This window comes from Macaca nemestrina, chromosome 13 (genome assembly GCF_043159975.1).
Source record: "Macaca nemestrina isolate mMacNem1 chromosome 13, mMacNem.hap1, whole genome shotgun sequence".
Classification (NCBI taxonomy): Eukaryota; Metazoa; Chordata; class Mammalia; order Primates; family Cercopithecidae; genus Macaca; species Macaca nemestrina.
Window position 1 is genome coordinate 250,874 of NC_092137.1, and position 20,065 is coordinate 270,938.

Below are 20,065 nucleotides of genomic sequence, written 5' to 3' on the forward strand. Positions count from 1 at the left end.
GGAGATTACAGGAGCTACAATTCAAGATGAGATTTGGGTGGCAACACAGCCAAACTATATCATTCTTCCCTGGTCCCTCTTAAATCTCACACCTTCACATTTCAAAATTGATCATGCCCTCCTAACAGTCTCCCAAAGTCTCAACTCATTTCAGCATTAATTCAAAAGTCCGTAGTCCAGAGTCTCATCAGAGACAAGGCAAGTGCCTTCCACTGATAAGCCTGTAAAATCGAAAGCAAGTTAGTTACTTCCTAGACACAACAGGGGTACAGGCATTGAGTAAATATACTCATTCCAAATGGGAAAAATTGGCCAAAACAAAGGGGCTACAGGCCCCACACAAGTCCAAAATCCAATATGGCAGTCATTAAACCTTAAAGTTCCAAAATGAGCTCCCTTGACTCCATGTCTCACATCCAGGTCACACTGATGCAACAAGTGGGCTCTCACAGTCTTAGGCAGCTCTACTTCTGTGGCTTTGCAGGGTGCAGCCTCCCTCCAAGCTGCTTTCATGAGCTGGCATTGAGTGTCTGTGGCTTTTCCAGGTGTGCAATGCAAGCTGTTGGTTGATCTACCACTCTGAGGTCTGGAGGACGGTGTCCCTCTTCTCACAGCTGCACTAGGCAGCGTCCCAGTGGGGACTCTGTGTGGTAGAGTCCAACCCCATATTCCCCTTCCACACTGCACTAGCAGAGGTCCTCCATGAGGGCCCCACCCCTGCAGCAAACTTCTGCCTGTATATCCAGGCATTTCCATACATCATCTGAAATCTAGGTAGAGGTTCCCAAACTTCAATTCTTGACTTCTGTGTACCTGCAGGCTCAACACCATGTGGAAGCTGCCAAGGCTTGGGGCTTGCACCCTCTGAAACCACAGCCTGAGCTGTACCTTGGCCCCTTTTAGCCACAGCTAAAGTGACTGAGATGCAGGGCACCAAGTCCCTAGGCTGCACACAGCAGGGGGGCCCTAGACCTGGCCCAGGAAAACTTTTTTCCTTCCTAGGCCTCCACATCTGTGACTGGAGGGGCTGCTGTGAAGGTCTCTGACGTGCCCTAGAGACATTTTTCCCATGTTCTTGGTGATGAACATTTGGCTTCTCATTATTTATGCAAATTTATGCAGCCATTTTTAGTTTCTCCTCAGAAAATGGGTTTTTCTTTTCTGTTGCACCATCAGGCTGCAAATTTTCCAAACTTTTATGCTCTGCTTCCTCTTGAACATTTTGCCACTTAAAAATTTCTTCTGCCAGATACCCTATATCATCTCTCTCAAGTTCAAAGTTCCACAGATCCCTAAGATAGGGACAAAATGCCACCAGTCTCTTTGCATAGCAAGAGTGACCTTTACTCCAGTTCCCAACAAGTTCCTTATCTCCATCTGAAACCATCTCAGCCTGGACTTTATTATCCATATCACTATCAACATTTTTGTCAAAGCCATTCAACAAGTCTCTAGGAAGTTCCAAACTTTCTCACATTTTCCGGTCTTCTTTTGTGCCCTCCAAACTGTTCCAACCTGTCTGTTACCCAGTTCCAAATTCAATTCCACATTTTCAGGTATCTTTAGAGCAGTGCCCCACTCTTTGTGGTACCAATTTACTGTATTAGTCTGTTTGTGTGCTGCTAATAAAGACATACCTGACGCTGTGTAATTTATAAAGAAAAAGATGTTTAATGGACTCACAGCTCCACATAGCTGGGGAGGCCTCACAATCACAGCAGAAGGCAAAAGAGGAGTAAAGTCACATCTTACATGGCAGCAGGCAAGAGAGTGTGTGGAGGGGAGGAGAACTGCCCTTTATAAAATTATCAGCTCTCATGGGACTTATTCACCATCATGAGAACAGCATGGGAAAAACCTGCCCCCATGATTCAATAACTTCCCACCAGGTCCCATGATACTTGTGGATTATGGGAGCTACAATTCAAGATGAGATTTGGGTGGGGCACAGCCAAACCATATCATGTACTTCCTCCAAACTTAGCTGAGAATGGGACTTGTGTGTGTGTGTGTGCGTGTGTGTGATCAGTTTGAACAGCATTTCACAGCACATGGGTTTGGGAATTGGACAATCTGTGTCCTAGACAAAAGACACATTGCCATTATTGTATTTAATCTAGTCTTGGTCACCAGGAAGACATATTGCAATTTGGGACTAAAGTCTTGGCTAATAGTAAAGAATTTCTGCCTTAGATTCTTGAACCAGCAGTGGGTGACTAAGGGAGTATTTGAGGTTTTCAATCTCAATTAAATATCACCTGTAATTAATAGTAAAATCCTGGGTGTATGAATTTAACACCAGAATTAACACAATAAGGTTATTGAAGTCAATGTTTAAATTCATATATTCTGTCAGTTCTAGTTTATAACCACTTTTCCTCCTCTGGGATGACTTCCATATATTTGACAATTATTTCCAATGAGTTTGTTCCTGCACAAACACTTGGCCAAGAGTCCCAGCCTGGTGCCTCTTCCTGGTCCCTCTCGGTATCCTTATGACCATCGGTTGTCACCATGAGCTCAGCATCAAACAGTACAGCCTCAGCTGAAGAGATGAACAGAAACACAGAAAAAGCTCTCTGGAGAGCCACTGAAAACTTTGCAAAGGAAAGGAGGGAAAAATAAGTGGTTGTCAAAAATGGATGACATCTTTAGATCACTTTGGGGCCTTTCATTATGGAGAATGTCTTTAGCATACAAGTCCTGATTAATCCAAAGCAAACCTAAACAAATGCTCAAAGGCTGCTTTGTGGGTGATTTCATCTCATCTGAGTTAAACTGTGTGATAGCTTATTACAGGTCTGCTGTGGAAACACCTACAAAAGCTTTCTGGATAGCAAGCTGTTAAAAAAAAATGTTTTTCCTGTTAGATGTCAGAATAGAGATAATCTGATGTGAGTTTTAAAGAACAAGATGTCCTTTGGTTGCATTTCATACATAGCAGTGATTCACAGTGGAAATGCTTTATTTAGAAATTTTGAATAAGTTACACTATCTGGAAGTGAGGTGATTCCACATAATAGTATTTGAAAAACAAAAATAAGTATCTTTTGGTAGATTTGGTTTATGTTTCTCTTTAATTCTCTACTTTAGGTAAATGAGTTAATAGTAATTTAGCTCCCCTCCAAAAAACAAAGGCAGTTGGGAAGGTGTCAAATGGAGAATTTTGGAGGAGAGACAGGAGTTCAAAACCTGGCTCCACCAGATCAGTCTAGTGCAATCTTGGGCAAGGTAAGTGGTCCTTCTTAGGCTTATTTTCCTAACACGTAACATGGGCCTGTGAACCCAGAAAGTCAGAGACAGGTCTCAGTTGATTTAGGAAGTTTATTTTGCCAATGTTGAAGACATGCCCATGACACAGCCTCAGGAGGTCCTGACGACACATGCTTGAGGTGGTCGGGGCACAGCTTGGTTTTATACATTGTAGGGAGATATGAGACATCAATCAATATATGTAAGAACTACCTTGGTTTAGTCTGGAAAGGCGAGACAACTCGAAGCAAAGGCAGAAAGGCAGAAAGACTCCAAGCCTGGAGGGAGCTTCCAGGTCACAGACAGGTGATGCACAAACTGTTGCATTCTTTTGAGTTTCTGATTAGCCTTTCCAAAGGAGGCAATCAGATATGCATCTACCTCAGAGAGCAGAGAAGTGACTTTGAATAGAATGAAAGGCAGGTTTGCGCTAAGCAGTTCCCAGCTTGAATTTTCCCGAGTAATTTTGGGGGCCCAAGATGTTTTCCTTTCACAGGCCTAATGCTATCGATCTACAGAGTCTGGAGTATTGCAAAACTCCCTTTCTGACCTCCCGAGGGACTTTGGACATTTGTGTACCTCAGCCTGATGACAAGCCTTTGATTGCCTTACAGATAATTCCTCACCTGCTTGCCAGAGGCTCCCACATCAGCCCACTGCCCTGAAATAGCAATGCAGAAAAGCCAGAGAGGGAGATCTGGGGCCAGGCAGGCAGGCTCAAATCCTGAGTGTGACTTGCTGGCTAGGGCACTGAGTCAGCTGCTTCACCTCAGTGCTTCGGATATTTGAGGGCTGGTACCTACAGGGCTGTTGTGGGGTTAAATGGGTGACATTTGTAAGAGAGACAACGACCCTCAGCCCATTTGTTAGTAGGTGCTATGTACACATTACATTAAAGAGCGTGTTCTTGTGCTCATGTAGCCAGATCTCTTGACAGATTCACCTTCGATCTTGCTCTTTTTCCTGCTCCATCTCCTTTCACTCCAACTTTCAAATCTTGACAACAGTTAACTGGCAGTGGTCCTCTCTCAGAGATTGTGGAATTGTCTCCACACTAGCAGTTAAGAAAGGGGCACCAGCAATGGAAACTGGAAAACTCTAAAATTACAGGGGCCTCACATAGCAGGAGTTTCATTTTTCACTCACATAATGTCCAAAATGGGTGTTCCTCACCAGCAGCGAGACCGGCTAGGAGACTCTATGACAGGCAGGCTTTCAGGGATCCCCCACCTGAAGGAGACTCTGACTTTACTATGGGGCTTCTAAGAACACAGAGAAGTCAGCAGCAGGCAGATGGGGTCAAAGCCGGAGTGGAGGGCCCATGGGGATGTTTCTGTGGGCTGGTGCTGGATGTAGGTGAATCTCTCTGTCCATGCTCCACTGCCTGGGACTCAGTTGCCTGAGTTCCCTGATGCAAGATGAGTTGGCAAATGCAGTCCCTCATGGAGCAGCAACTTTTCAGCAAAATATCTGCATTTTGAAAGGGGAGCACAAGTCTTTGGTTGAAAGTTTTCCCATCTACCCATTCCTGCCCCCCACACAACAAGAAATACTTAAATATTTGTTATCATTAATGATGATCAATACAGCAAGTAAAATTTGGAAATAGCTGTCATTTTTTACCACATTAATATGTCTCTTGCTTCTACACAGTTTGCCTCGTAGCCTTGCATCCCGAGATGGATGTGACCTTTCTCAAACCACCTGGGACCATCTGTGTTCCAGAAAAGCAGAGCGATGCCCCTACATGGTCAACAGTACACCCCACTGAATGCTGGGCACCTTGTCATTGGTTAATTCTCAGTCCACCTAGCAACTACCTGAAGTGGTAAACCCATGAGTGTTCTAACTGGTAGGTTCTTGTGGAAACCATGAAGCCCTCTAAATTAAGGACAAGCACATTCATTCACTTCAAATATTCTCTTGCTATTCCTTATGGAAAGAACATCTTTTTGGATCCTGGAAGGCAGTTTGAATAGAGGGAAGAGATCCCCAACAGTCCCCATGGAACACATTGATTGACGTGCTGGGAGCAGCCCCGCCATTGTGGTGATGCCGCTCCAATGCAGCGGGGGATAGGAACAGTTGATAGTTGTTCACAGGCCATGCTGAGAGGTGGCACGGCTCATGGTAGACTGGATTCAGAGCCAGAGAGGCCTCGGAAATCACCTGGCCCAGCCCCTCATCACAAGGTGAGGCAACCTGCAGGATGATCTATTTTAGTCTTCCAAAGACAGCTAACCCACCACTGATGCCTTTTTAAGCCCATGATTAGTGGGAAGCCAAACAGGTTAAGTGGGACTTCAGCTGTTCCACCAAGCAGGGGCCCACTGTGAAAATCTCTCAGTGTCTTCCTCACTGATATTAACAAATGTGTGCCCACATTCTTTGACCCACTAATTTTAAATAATTTGGTAGTCTTGATTCAAGTACATTTGACCAGAGAAGACAAAGACAAGAATGCCTGTATCAATATAAACTGTCACTGCCATTTTGGAATATTGGTCTATTTCTCGTCTTTTTTCTCCCTCACACTGTTAATGTCTACATAGAGAGCTTGTGCTTCCAGGATTAAAAATAATTCAGTTATTGATATTTGTGTATGATCTCAGCCAATAACTTGTCTAAAGAGAATATTTTATTCCTGGGATAAGAATATATTTCTATATCCAATGCATGTTTTTAAAACATAATTTTCATTGTGAAATACTACACATATTTTAAGAAAGTATGAAAAACATAAATTTATGCTTTAATGAATTATTACATGAACACTAATGGAACTACTATCTAGATCAAGTATGTCTTCTGTCTAACCTTGTCCTGACGTTAATGTCTCCCAGGTAAACATCACCAAGGCCACAAGTTGGGTTTACTATTTGAAAAGGAGAGAACAAAGACCAGGTGGAATGGCAGAACTCTCCAGCATGAGGATGTTAGAAGGAACCTATTATAGGATTTGACTCGTGCTTGGTAATTTGGGGTGGGGGATCTAAGGAAGCAGGACTGTCTTTGGATTGGATCTTCTCAGGAAACAAGAGTAATTTTTAAATTTGATACCTCAGTAAATCTTACCTAGAAAGAGGAAGGACTAGATCTAGACTGAACCTGTAGCTGATAAAGATGCAGCCATCACTCACATTATCCAGGAGAGGGGGATATTTGCGATTCCGTGGCTTGGAAAATGTTCCTATTTTGTCTGTGTTCAGATGTGATCGTTGGGGAATCTTGCTTTTGCCTTACTCCATGACTGATGTTGTCTGATGCTGATGTTCTCTGACTTGTTTGTCTTCAACAGGAGAGCACCGAGGGCTTACTCAAGGCACAAGGCCAGCCCCTGGCCATGAGGGCGGAAGAGGGCGCCCCTGGCCGTGAGGGCGGAAGAGGGCGCCCCTGGCTGTGAGGGCGGAAGAGGGCACTCTATCCCCCCCCATATCCCCACCCCATATCCCCTCTTCCGGAGAGTGGGGATGGACTAGCAGCCACTGTGTCATTTAAATGGACCTTTTGTAATGACAAGAATTAAGGCATTGAAATTGTCTACTTGGTAGGGATAGGTAAGTGTTTTTAGTCTCATGTTCACATTGACGTTTTGTGTTTTTTTCCTCCAGATCAACATCAAAACAATTCTTCTTTTTCCTCGATTGTTTAATTAACTTCTGAAGAAAGCATTTAAGGATTAAATAATTAGATGACCATCGCAACCTCTCTGGGGCATATGTTTTTATTTTCTTATAATTATTTATCTATAACTTTAAAAAGGCCTGACTATAACTTGTGTTGTTATGTTGTAGTCTTTAATCTTTCTCCACCCTCAACTCCATGCCAAGTGTATCTAACCTGGAATGAAGTAAGGGGAAATGGTGTGTGGTGTACAGTTTCAATAATCAGCTAATGACTAGCAGCAGGAAATCTGCATCAGAAACATATAAAACATGTCTTCTTTATTTCACCACATAGCTCCCAGGGTCGAGAGACTTGCAGCATTCCCCCGACTTTAGCGTAACTTGCTGTGGAACATTGGGTTTGATCCTAGCGTCTGTAATATGGGGGTAAGAGGATTTCTGGGGATAAACGAAGCAACGCAGATAACATGCTCTGAGTTCTTAAAAAACTGCTTAATGTTTTACAAAGTTTTTCTAACTTACATTTACACATTTTTTCCATACCATAGCCTTATTATTTTAAGTAAGATGACAATATTCAACCACACAGAGGTTTGCAATAGGCACATGTAGCTTATTTTAGAGTCATTTATATTCTTACCATTCTGCAACTGAATTTTTCAACATGGCTCTTCAGGGCTGTTCTCTTAAAGAAAATTTTGCTAATTTTTCTTTAAGAGTCTCCTTTGCATGCAATCAAAGCACTACGCTAAGAAAGCAAGAAAAACAAAAGCCTCTACTCCTGTTGGCATTAAGGCTGTGGCTTTCAGTTCAAGAATTCCTGCAGTGTTGAAAATGAGCTCATGGATGAACAGCTCTGTATGGATTCAAATGTGACTGTTTCCTGGCACCTGCTTCCCAAGCCATTGCATGCTGTAATTAGTAATTACTAAGCACCATGTGGGCATTACCAGCATTTCCGATGTGCAGTGCCACCTGCTTTCCTGTTAGTAGTTACTAGCATTTTGGGACAGTCCGAGGAAATCTGAAGTGGTAAATCAGTGGGCACTCATCAGTGAAAGAGAAAAATGTGCATATATTCCAACTACTGACTTTAGGAAACATACATTGTCTATAGACTCCCTGAACCTGCTCCAGGCCCTTACGCAAAGTAGACTGTACTTTTTACTCTTTCTATTTTATCTAGAGGTAGATATTATCAGATATATTATAGAAGTATGGAGAAAAAGGCAAAACAACAGGTAACAATAGATGCATGACAGCCATTATTCAGGAATAAAGAGAACTACTGGCAAGGGTAAAAGTAACTGACAAGGGTAAGTTTCTTGACTTAAAAAAATCAGTGACACAAGAAAGAATACGAGGTCTTACAGCCAAAGAGTTGAGCTTAAGAATCACCCTGTGCTCATTAGATGAGACATGGGCTGATTGTCTCACTCCTCAAAGTGCCCTTTTCTCATCTGTAGAATGGCGATTCTAACACCTCCCCTACCAACTTTCTTGGAACCCCTTTAATATTTTGTCCAGCTGCCCCTTACCAACATTAGTAATACAGTTTATCTGTAAAATGAAAGAAATAAATTAAATAATTGCTAAGTCTTCTTCCTAACTCTAGAATTGAAAAAAAAATATGGCTTTCTGCCTTCCCCATTCTCTGAGTACCTAGTTCACATCATAAGATCACATAAAGCACTGACAATCACCAGGGATGGAACAGCTAGTATGTTCCAGGCCCTTCATGATGTTATCACTGTCTTCATTTTACCCCCTTTCCCAGAAAACACACATACTTTATTAGTTTAAGAGTATTTACATATTGTTTTATCAAGCACTAATTAGGCACCTCATATGTACTAGGCACTATGTATTAAATACGAATATTCGAGATTTACAAATGAAGAAGCTTACACTAAATAGCAAGAGATTAAATAGCTAGTTAGTTCCTGAAGCAGGAATCAAACTGAGGTCTGTTGTTCCAAAGGTTATATTCTACCATGATGCTATTTCTCCAAAGATTTCATCTGATAAAAATGAAATGTCTTTAAATTTTCAAATGTTTCTTGTTTAGTATAATAACAACTGAACAGAATCTTGGGGGAATACACTTTGGTCATGAGTACCATGGCCTAAAAAGGTTTTTGCTGATGAGTGAGGAATATGAAGAACATCTCTTCTGATCCATAATATCTAAGTTGCAGGTGTCCTGCACTACTACTGTAGCCAGAAAACACAACAACCTGGGCAGCTATGGTTTAATGGAAAGATCAAGGCTTGAAGTAAAAAATTAGGGCCCTGATCCTTACTCTGTCCAATACTAGCTTATTCCGTTAAACAAATTTTTTAACTTCTCAGAATTTGGTTCTACTGTGTTTAGAACAGATGGTAAACTGTTGTATGCCTGCCTCACAAAGACATGTAAAGCACGTTGTTAAACGTGATGCTCTGTGAGTAGAGCTACTGATCACAGTGGAAGACAGCATTTCAAGTACTGATTAACTAAAGTTGAGCTTGATATTATGACTTGAAGCCTCGAAGCAAGAAAGATTGCTCAGTGAGTGGGCAGAAAAAGAATGTTACAGAGTTCCCATCGTCTGGGTTTGGATGCCCAAGGAAGGAGCCTGGTAGTGGAGCAGAAAGTACTAGATGTACCAGAAGATACCGGACAAGGCTAATGGTTAGGTTCATGAAAAGAATTAGCCTGAGGAAGGGGATAGTAGCTCACAGGCCAAGTGCCCGGGCAGTCATTGACAAAGTACCAACCCCAAACTGTAACTTGAGGAAGAGTCAGGTTACCAAAGCCAAGGCCCAGCAGAGGGAAATTGTTGTGGGGAAACCCAACAGGCACAGGTCCCAAAGTAGCCGATGTGTGAGGTGAAACATAGTATTGGAGTGCAGCGGCCCAGGACAGCTCCAGTGGGGAGCGCCTGGGTTCCAGCCTATAGCTCTATTGCACATTCCCTGGGTCATTTGCCTTTGTATTGTATTCAGTTTCAGCTGCTTTGCTCACAAATTGCTCGATGAGAGGCAGGGCTAAGGGCCACGCTGAGAAAATGAATGAGCAGAGCAATGTGAAATGAGTGTGCTCATCTGAGAAAGATTTTCAAGTAGAGAGACCTTGAAATCCAAGGCTACTTGGATTTAAGGGAGCCAAGAAGCAAGAAAAATTACATACTTAATTGCGATTAAATGTGTTCTTTTAGAAGCTGGGAAACCTTAAACCACAAAATAGCAATTAACATTCTTTATCTGACACCAAAACAATTTGAAACTTCTTGTGTCTTAAAATGCTGTTGGCAGCTGCTGGCTTTTGGAAAAGGTGAGCGGGCATATGTGTTTTCTATCTTCTTCACCCCTTTTATTAGTGACAACAAATGGTTTCTTACTGAAGCCAAATGATTTATTTTATATTTGTGTTAATTACAGAGCAGAAAGCCTAAATTCTGCAGGATATTTCCTATGTGTACAGGATGAAGACATCTCCATGAACATCTGTGGCTACATGTTGCATCTTCAGATGAAAAGTTCTACAGTTGTATGAAAAGAAAGAATTTAAGCATTTTATGAAGTTAAAATACTTATTAAACATGCATATATTTTCAGGCTATTTTTTATTCTACAATAAAATTCAGCTGGGCACAGTGGCTCATGCCTGTAATCCCAGAACTTTGGGAGGCTGAAGAGGGAAGATCGCTTGAATGCAGGAGTTCAAGACTCTCCTGAGGAACATAAGGAGACCCCATTTCTACAATTTTTTAAAAATTAGCTGGGCATAGTGGTATGTGCCTGTGGTCCCAGCTACCCGAGAGGTTGAGGTGGGAGGATCGCTTGATCCCATGAGGTGAAGGCTACAGTGAGCTGTGATCATACCACTGCACTCCAGCCTAGGTGAGAGAGTGAGGATTTGTCTCAAAAAAATAGAGAAAATAAAATAAAATCCCCAATACATTACTTTAGTAAACACCTGTATTCAGTTGGAATATGTTTGCTTATATATAGTGACTAAATAAAGTAGATGTGTATTCTTACATTCAAGAATTTCAAACTTCCCTTTTTTTTAATATAACAATGACAGTTTTGAAGATTACAAGCCAATTATTTTGTAGCACAACCCTCAATTTGGATTTATCTTTTTTTTTTTTTTTTTTTTTTTGAGACGGAGTCTGGCCCTGTTGCCCAGGCTGGAGTGCAGTGGCCGGATCTCAGCTCACTGCAAGCTCCGCCTCCCGGGTTCCCGCCATTCTCCTGCCTCAGCCTCCCGAGTAGCTGGGACTACAGGCGCCGCCACCGCGCCCGGCTAGTTTTTTGTATTTTTTAGTAGAGACGGGGTTTCACCGTGTTAGCCAGGATGGTCTCGATCTCCTGACCTCGTGATCTGCCCGCCTCAGCCTCCCAAAGTGCTGGGATTACAGGCTTGAGCCACCGCACCCGGCCCCAATTTGGGTTTATCTTATGTTTCTTCCTAATTTGGTTTTAGGCTATATATCTCTAGCAAGGATGTCATAGAAGCAATGCTGTGTTCTTCTCAATGTATCGTATTATGTTAACTTATGTCTTATGTTAAGTTGCTTGTGCTTGTTGAAGGTAATATCTACTAGGCTTCTGTAAAAAATAGTAACTACAATTTTTTTCTTTAAATAAAATAAGCATTTCTAATACTTTACAGGTATAAATATCTCATTACTCATCAAATCCTTCAGTTTATTTTCCTAGTCATCTATGTAAATATGAAGTCATGGTTTCCTACTTTATTCAGTAGATTACAATCTGTTACCATCATTATTTTTCAACTCAAATTACCCCAGGTTTGGCCAGTAGGAGACCTTTTAATCTGCGTCTGGCATCTTTTTGATGTGTCTCCATCATTTTTTGAATAATTCTTTGCTCTCTGGCACGATAAAGAATCTCAGGCTCATTTTTTCCCCTGGCTCTGCGCTGAAGTTAGTCATTACTTCAAAGAGCTCTGGTAACTTTCACTCTAGGTTGATATTTAGAAACCAAGAGCCAGGGCTGGGTGCAGTGGCTCGTGCCTGTAATCCCAGCACTTTGGGAGGCAGAGGCAAGGGAACTGCTTGAATCCAGGAGTTTGACACCAGCCTGGGTAACACAATGAAACCTTATCTCTACAACAAATCTAAAAAAATTAGCTGGGTGTAGTGGCATGCACCTGTGGTCCCAGCTACTCCGGAGGTTGAGGCAGGAGGATTGCTTGAACCCAGGAGATTGGGGCTGCAGGAAGCTGTGTTTGCACCACTGCACCCAAAGAGTGAGGAGACCTCGTCTCCAGAGCTGGGTGTTAGATGTGCTCAGTGCTGTGGTGGTGTGTGGCTGCTCTCTGGTCCTCTCCGTGTACAGAGCTGGGTGTCAGATGTGCTCAGTGCCGTGGTGGTGTGGCTGCTCACTGGTCCTCTCCGTGTACAGAGCTGGGTGTTAGATGTGCTCAGTGCCGTGGTGGTGTGGCTGCTCACTGGTCCTCTCCATGCACAGAGCTGGGGAAGACACACACATGCGCACACACGTACACACCCCTATATTTATTTCTAGGTCTGTATGTTTTGAAAACTGTGAGTTCACACTGATACCTCCAATTCCAATTCAACAACACAGGACTCATTCTGACTTTCTCCATTTCTATCTTTGCAAATCACTCTTTTCGTTGAGAGAAAGCAGACTCCCATTATTCTTAATGTATATACATATTCTAATATTCACATGTAAGTAAACAATTCTTCACTACTACTCACCTCCGATTGCCCTAAATTTGGCTCTGACATTGCACACCAGCTGGTGGACCCTGACTATATAAACACATGTAGAATAAAGGCTAATAATGGAGATCAGAAAGCAGCTTCACATGAAATGGCCTCATACCATGAAAATGTAGACACAATGTGAGAATCAAAATTGAGGGAAGAAATAGAATAGTACATGGGAAGAAGAATAACTTTGTCATTTATCTTCTATTAGGTGATATTTAAAGGCTATTACTTCAAAATAGTATCTAAGGGAGAGACAAAGAGAAGTTGTTGCTACCTAATTTTAAAATTTTAAGAGAGCTCAAAATAGATAACCATTGACTGCATCTACCCACAGAAAGAGGTAACTGAAATATTGTATTGAGGTATTAGTGTAAAGTTGGAATTCAAATATTCCTATGTATAAAAATGTTAATAAAAGAGAGAAAAAATAGAACACAAATGAAAGATTAAATATGTGTGTAATATACAGATATATTTACTATATATCAATATGTATCTTTATAATTATGTGCTTTATGTATGTACACATATATACATACACATATAAATTTATATAAAACAAAATATGGAAATGGAATAAAAGAATTCAAATATATCAATCACATCAATGATAGAAATAATTAAAATAAAATATTTTCAAATTTGCTAAAAACATAAATATATGAAACATACCTAAAATAAAAGTAATCAGACAGCTTTTAAATGAAAAGAGAAAAAATATGAACATAATGAAATGAGGGGTTGAGATCTAGATATCTGTCAAGGTAGAATTTAGGCCAAAAAACATTAAAAGAGTCAAAAGAAGGAACTTTTCAAATGAAAATGTAACAATTATTCTGTTACCACTCAATAATAATGATTTTCATTATACAAGAGATACATAGATAAATAGAAACATAATAAAACGACTACAGAAATATCATACTAAACCTCTTTTGGTTTAAGATAGATTAAGATCAAGTCAATATAATTAATAACGTAGATTCTTTAAATATATATTAAGTTCAGACCTCTGATGATGTAAACTACACTCTCAAGTACAATGAAATACTTAGGCAAACTGATTTAGTATAGGACATACCATCTCAATAAATTAAAAAGGCAAATGCAAATATTAGCATTCTCTGATAATAATGTACTAAAACTAGAAATTAATAATAAAATTAGTGTGTCAAAAGGTCTATTCACTGGATATGGCAAAAAAACTATTAAAAAACAGAAAGTGAATATTTTCTTGAAAGTAACAACATTCTATAAATTTGAGAGCTGTAGAATCAACTGAAACAGTTATCAGAAGAAATTTTGTAGCAATAAATACTTACGTCAATAAAATATATTAAATAATCAATTTAAAAAACTATAAAGAGAGCAGAAGACAAATCAAAAGAAAGCAAAAGGAAGATATTAATAAAGACAAGAGAAGAAATTAATGATTGGAGAAAATGAAGAACAAAGTAAACCTAAAAGGAGTATATTTAATGTGAATGGTCTATGTATACAGTCAAAAGAGAGAGACTATCAGAGTGGATTTTTTTTTAAAAACACAATTATATGTTGCTTACCAGAAAGCCAGAAAAAACAATTATTTTTAAAAGATGATGAAAAATATGTCATACTAACAGTAACCAAAAGAAAGTTGGAGTGGTTATACTAATTTCAGGTAAAGGAGACTTCTGAGCAAGGAAAATTACTAGGGAAAAAGAGTGGCTTTATATGATAATAATTCTGAAAGAAGACTTACAAGTTCTTAATGTGTATGCGTCTAACAACATAAGGTCAAAATACATTAGGCGAAGGCTTACCAAGATGGCCGAACAGGAACAGCTCCCATCTGCAGCTCCCAGCTAGACCAACGTGGAAGGCGGGTAACTGCTGCATTTCCAACTGAGGTACCCGACTCATCTCACTGGGACTAGTTAGACAGTGGGTGCAGCCCACGGAGAGCGAGCCAAAGTAGGTTGGGGTGTCACCTCACTTGGGAAACACGAGGGGTCGGGGTACTCCCTTCCTCAGCCAAGAGAAGCTGTGAGGGATTGTGCCATGAGGAACAGTGCACTCTGGCCCAGATACTATGATTTTCCCATAGTCTTCGCAACTCACAGAGCAGGAGATTTCCTTGGGTACCTAAGCTACCAGGGCCCTGGGTTTCAAGCACAAAACTGGGTGGCCATTTGGGCTGACACCAAGCTAGCTGCAGGAGGCTTTTTTGTTCATACCCCAATGACACCTGGAATGCCAGTGAGACAGAACTGTTCACTCCCCTGGAAAGGGGGCTGAAGCCAGGGAGCCAAGTGGTCTAGCTCAGTGGATCCCACCCCCACAGAGCCCAGCAAGCTAAGATCCACTGGCTTGAAATTCTCATGAGCAGTCTGAAGTCCACCTGGGACACTAGAGCTTGGTGGGCAGAGGGGCATCTGCCATTACTGAGGCTTGAGTAGGTGGTTTTCCCCTCACAGTGTAAATAAAACCATGGGAAATTCCAACTAAGCAGAGCTCTCTGCAGCTCAGCAAAGCCACTTAGCCAGACTGCCTCTCTAGATTCCTCTTCTCTGGGCAGGGCATCTCTGAAAAAAAGGCAGCAGCCCCAGTCAGGAACTTATAGATAAAACACCCATCTCCCTGGGACAGAGCACCTAGGGGAAGGGGTGGCTGTCCCAGGGACATGAAGGAAGCTTCAGCAGACTTAAACATTCTTGCCTGTCGGCTCTGAAGAGAGCAGCAGTTCTCCTAGCACAGCACTCGACTTCTGCTAAAGGACAGACTGCCTCCTCAAGGGGGTCCCTGACCCCCTTGCCTCCTGACAGGGAGACACTTCCCAGCAGGGGTCGACAGACACTCACGCAGGAGACCTCTGGCGGGCATCTGGTGAGTGCCCCTCTGGGATGAAGCTTCCAGAGGAAGGAACAAGCAGCAATCTTTGCTGTTCTGCAGCCTCTGCTGGTGATACCCAGGCAAACAGGGTCTGTGACCTCCAGCAAACTCTAACAGATCTGCAGCAGAGGGACCTGTGAGAAGGAAAACTAACAAATAGAAAGGAAAAGCATCAACATCAACAAAAAGGATGTCCACACAGAAACCCCATCTGAAGGCCACCGACATCAAAGACTAAAGGTAGATAAATCCATGAAGATGGGGAGAAACCAGTGCAAAAAGGCTGAAAATTCCAAAAACCAGAACGCCTCTTCTCCTCCAAAGGATCACAACTCCTTGCCAGCAAGGAAACAAAATTGGATGGAGAATGAGTTTGATGAATTGACTGAAGTTGGCTTCAGAAAGTGGGTAATAACAAACTCCTCTGAGCTAAAGGAGCATGTTCTAACCCAATACAAGGAAGCTAAGAACTTTGAAAAAAGGTTGAACGATCGCTAACTAGAATAACCAGTTTAGAGAAGAACATAAATGACATGATGGAGCTGAAAAACACAGCACGAGAACTTCATGAAGCATACACAAGTATCAATAGCTGGATCGATCAAGTGGAAGAAAGGATATCAGAGATTGAAGATCAACTTAATGAAATAGAGCATGAAGACAAGATTAGAGAAAAAAGAATGAAAGGAACGAACAAAGCCTCCAAGAAATATGGGACTATAAGAAAAGACCAAATCTATGTTTGATTAATGTACCTGAAAGTGAGAGGGAGAATGGAACCAAGTTGGAAAACACTCTTCAGGATGTTATCCAGGAGAACTTCCCCAACCTAGCAAGGCAGGCCAACATTCAAATTCAGGAAGTAACAGAGAGTACCACAAAGATACTCCTGGAGAAGAGTACCCCAAGACACATAATCGTCAGATTCACCAAGGTTGAAAAAAATGTTAAGGGCAGCCAGAGAGAAAGTTTGGGTTACCCACAAAGGGAAGCCCATCAGACTAACCGGATCTCTCTGCAGAAACCCTACAAGCCAGAAGAGAGTGGGGGCCAATATTCAACATTCTTGAAGAGAAGAATTTTCAACCCAGAATTTCATATCCAGCCAAACTAAACTTCATAAGTGAAGGCGAAATAAAATCCTTTACAGACAAGCAAATGTATAGAGATTTTGTCATCACCAGACCTGCCTTACCAGAGCTCCTGAAGGAAGCACTAAACATGGAAAGGAACAACTGGTACCAGCCACTGCAAAGACACCAAATTGTAAAGATCATCAACACTATGAAGAAACTGCATCAACTAATAGGCAAAATAACCAGCTAGTGACATAATGACAGGATCAAATTCACACATAACAATATTAACCTTAAATGTAAATCAGCTAAATGCCCCAATTAAAAGACACAGATTGGTCTGTGCTGTATTCAGGACCCATCACAAGTGCAAATACACACATAGGCTCAAAATAAAGGGATGGAGAAATATTTATCTAAAATTGGAAGCAAAAAAAAAAAAAAAAAAAAAGCAGGGGTTGCAATCCTAGTCTCTGATAAAACACACTTTAAATCAACAAAGATCAAAAAGAGACAAAGAAGGGCATTACATAATAGTAAAGGGATCAATGCAACAAGAAGAGCTAACTATCCTAAATATATATCACACAATATAGTAGCAGCCAGACTCATAAAGCAAGTTCTTAGAGACCTACGAAGAGACCTAGACTCCCACACAATAACAGTGGGAGACTTTAACAACCCACTGTTGATATCGGGCAGATCAATGAGACAGAAATTAACAAGGATATCAGGACTTGAACTCAGCTCTGGACCAAGCGAACCTAATACACATCTACAGAACTCTCCACCCCAAATCAACAAAATATACATTTTTCTCAGCACCACATCACACTTATTCTAAAATTGACCACATAATTGGAAGTAAAACACTCCTCAGCAAATGAAAAGAACGGAAATAATAACAGTCTCTCAGACCACAGTGCAATCAAACTAGAACTCAGGATTAAGAAACTCACTCAAAACCGCACAACTACATGGAAACTGAACAACCTGCTCCTGAATGACTACTGGGTAAATAGCGAAATGAGGGCAGAAATAAAGAAGTTCTTGGAAACCAATGAGAAAGAAGACACAAGTATCAGGATCTCTGGGACACAGTTAAGGCAGTGTTTAGAGGAAAATTTATAGCACTAACTCCCACAGGAGAAAGCAGGAAAAATCTAAAATCGACACCCTAACATCACAATCAAAAGAACTAGAGAAGCAAGAGCAAACAAATTCAAAAGCTAGCAGACAACAAGAAATAACTAAGATCAGAGCAGAACTGAAGGAGATAGAGACAAAAAACCCTTTGAAAAATCAATGAAGCCAAGAGCTGGTTTTTTGAAAAGATCAACAAAATACATAGACCACTAGCCAGACTAATAAAGAAGAAAATAGAGAAGAATCAAATAGATGCAATAAAACATGATAAAATGGACATCACCACTGATCCCACAGAAATACAAACTACTATCAGAGAATACTATAAACACCTCTATGCAAATAAACTAGAAAATCTATAAGAAATGGATACATTCTTGGACACATATGCCCTCCCAAGATGAAACCAGGAGGATGCTGAATCCCTGAGTAGACCAATAACAAGTTCTGAAATCGAGGCAGTAATTAATAGCCTATCAACCAAAAAAAGTCCAGGAGCAGAGGGATTCACAGCCGAATTCTACCAGAGGTAAAAAGAGGAGCTGGTACCATTCCTTCTGAAATTATTCCAAACAATAGAAAAAGAAAGACTCCTCCCTAACTCATTTTATGAGGCCAGCATCATCCCAATACCAAAACCTGGCAGAGACATAATAAAAAAAGAAAATTTCAGGCCAATATCCCTGATGAACATTGATTCAAAAATTCTCAATAAAATACTGGCAAACTGAATCCAGCACCATGTCAAAAAGCTTATCCACCACAATCAAGTTGGCTTCATCCCTGGGATGCAAGGCTGGTTCAACACACGTAAATCAATAAACGAAATCCATCACATAAACAGAACCAGTGACAAAAACCAGATGATTATCTCAATAGATGCAGAAAAGGCCTTCGATAAAATTCAACACCCCTTCATGCTAAAAACTCTCAATAAACTAGGTATTGATGGAACATATCTCAAAATAATAAGAGCTATTTATGACAAACCCACAACCAATATCATACTGAATGGGCAAAAACTGGAAGCATGCCCTTTGAAAACCAGCACAAGACAAGGATGCCTTCTCTCACCACTCCTATTCAACATAGTGTTGGAAGTTCTGGCCAGGGCAATCAGGCAAGAGAAAGAAATAAAGGGTATTCAAATAGGAAGAGAGGAAGTCAAACTGTCTCTGTTTGCAGATGACATGATTGTATATTTAGAAAACCCCATCGTCGGCCGGGCGCAGTGGCTCAAGCCTGTAATCCCAGCACTTTGGGAGGCCGAGATGGGCAGATCACGAGGTCAGGAGATCGAGACCATCCTGGCTAACACGGTGAAACCCTGTCTCTACTAAAAAATACAAAAAAAAACTAGCCGGGCGACGTAGCTGTTGTCCCAGCTACTCGGGAGGCTGAGGCAGGAGAATGGCATAAACCCAGGAGGCGGAGCTTGCAGTGAGCTGAGATTGCGCCACTGCACTCCAGCCTGGGCGGCAGAGCGAGACTCCGTCTAAAAAAAAAAAAAAAAAAAAAACCATCATCTCATCCCAAAGTCTCCTTAAGCTGATAAGCAACTTCCGCAAAGTCTCAGGGTACAAAATCAATGTGCAAAAATCACAAGCATTCTTATACACCAATAAAAGACAAACAGAGAGGCAAATCATGAGTGAACTCCCATTCACAGTTGCTACAAAGAGAATAAAATACACAGGAATCCAACTTACAAGGGATGTGAAGGACTTCTTTAAGCAGAACTACAAACCACTGCTCAAGGAAACAAGAGAGGACACAAACAAATGGAAAAACATTCCATGCTCATGGATAGGAAGAATCAATATTGTGAAAATGGCCATACTGCCCAAAGTAATTTATAGATTCAGTGCTATCCCCATCAAGCTACCACTGATTTTCTTCAAAGAATTAGAAAAAAAAAACCTTTAAATTTCCTATGGAACCAAAAAAGAGCCCACATAGCCAAGACAATCCTAAGCAAAAAGAACAAAGCTGGAGGCATCATGTTACCTGACTTCAAACTATACTACAAGGCTACAGTAACCAAAACAGCATGGTACTGGTACCAAAACGGATATATAGACCAATGGAACAGAACAGAGGCCTCAGAAGTAACACAACACATCTACAACCATCTGATCTTTGACGAACCTGACAAAAACAAGTAATGGGGAAATGATGCCCTATTTAATAAATGGTATAGGGAAAACTGGCTAGCCATATGCAAAAAACTGAAACTGGAGCCCTTCCTTACACCTTATACAAAAATTAACTCAAGATGGATTGAAAACTTAAACGTAAGACCTAAAACCATAAAAACCCTAGAAGAAAACCTAGGCAA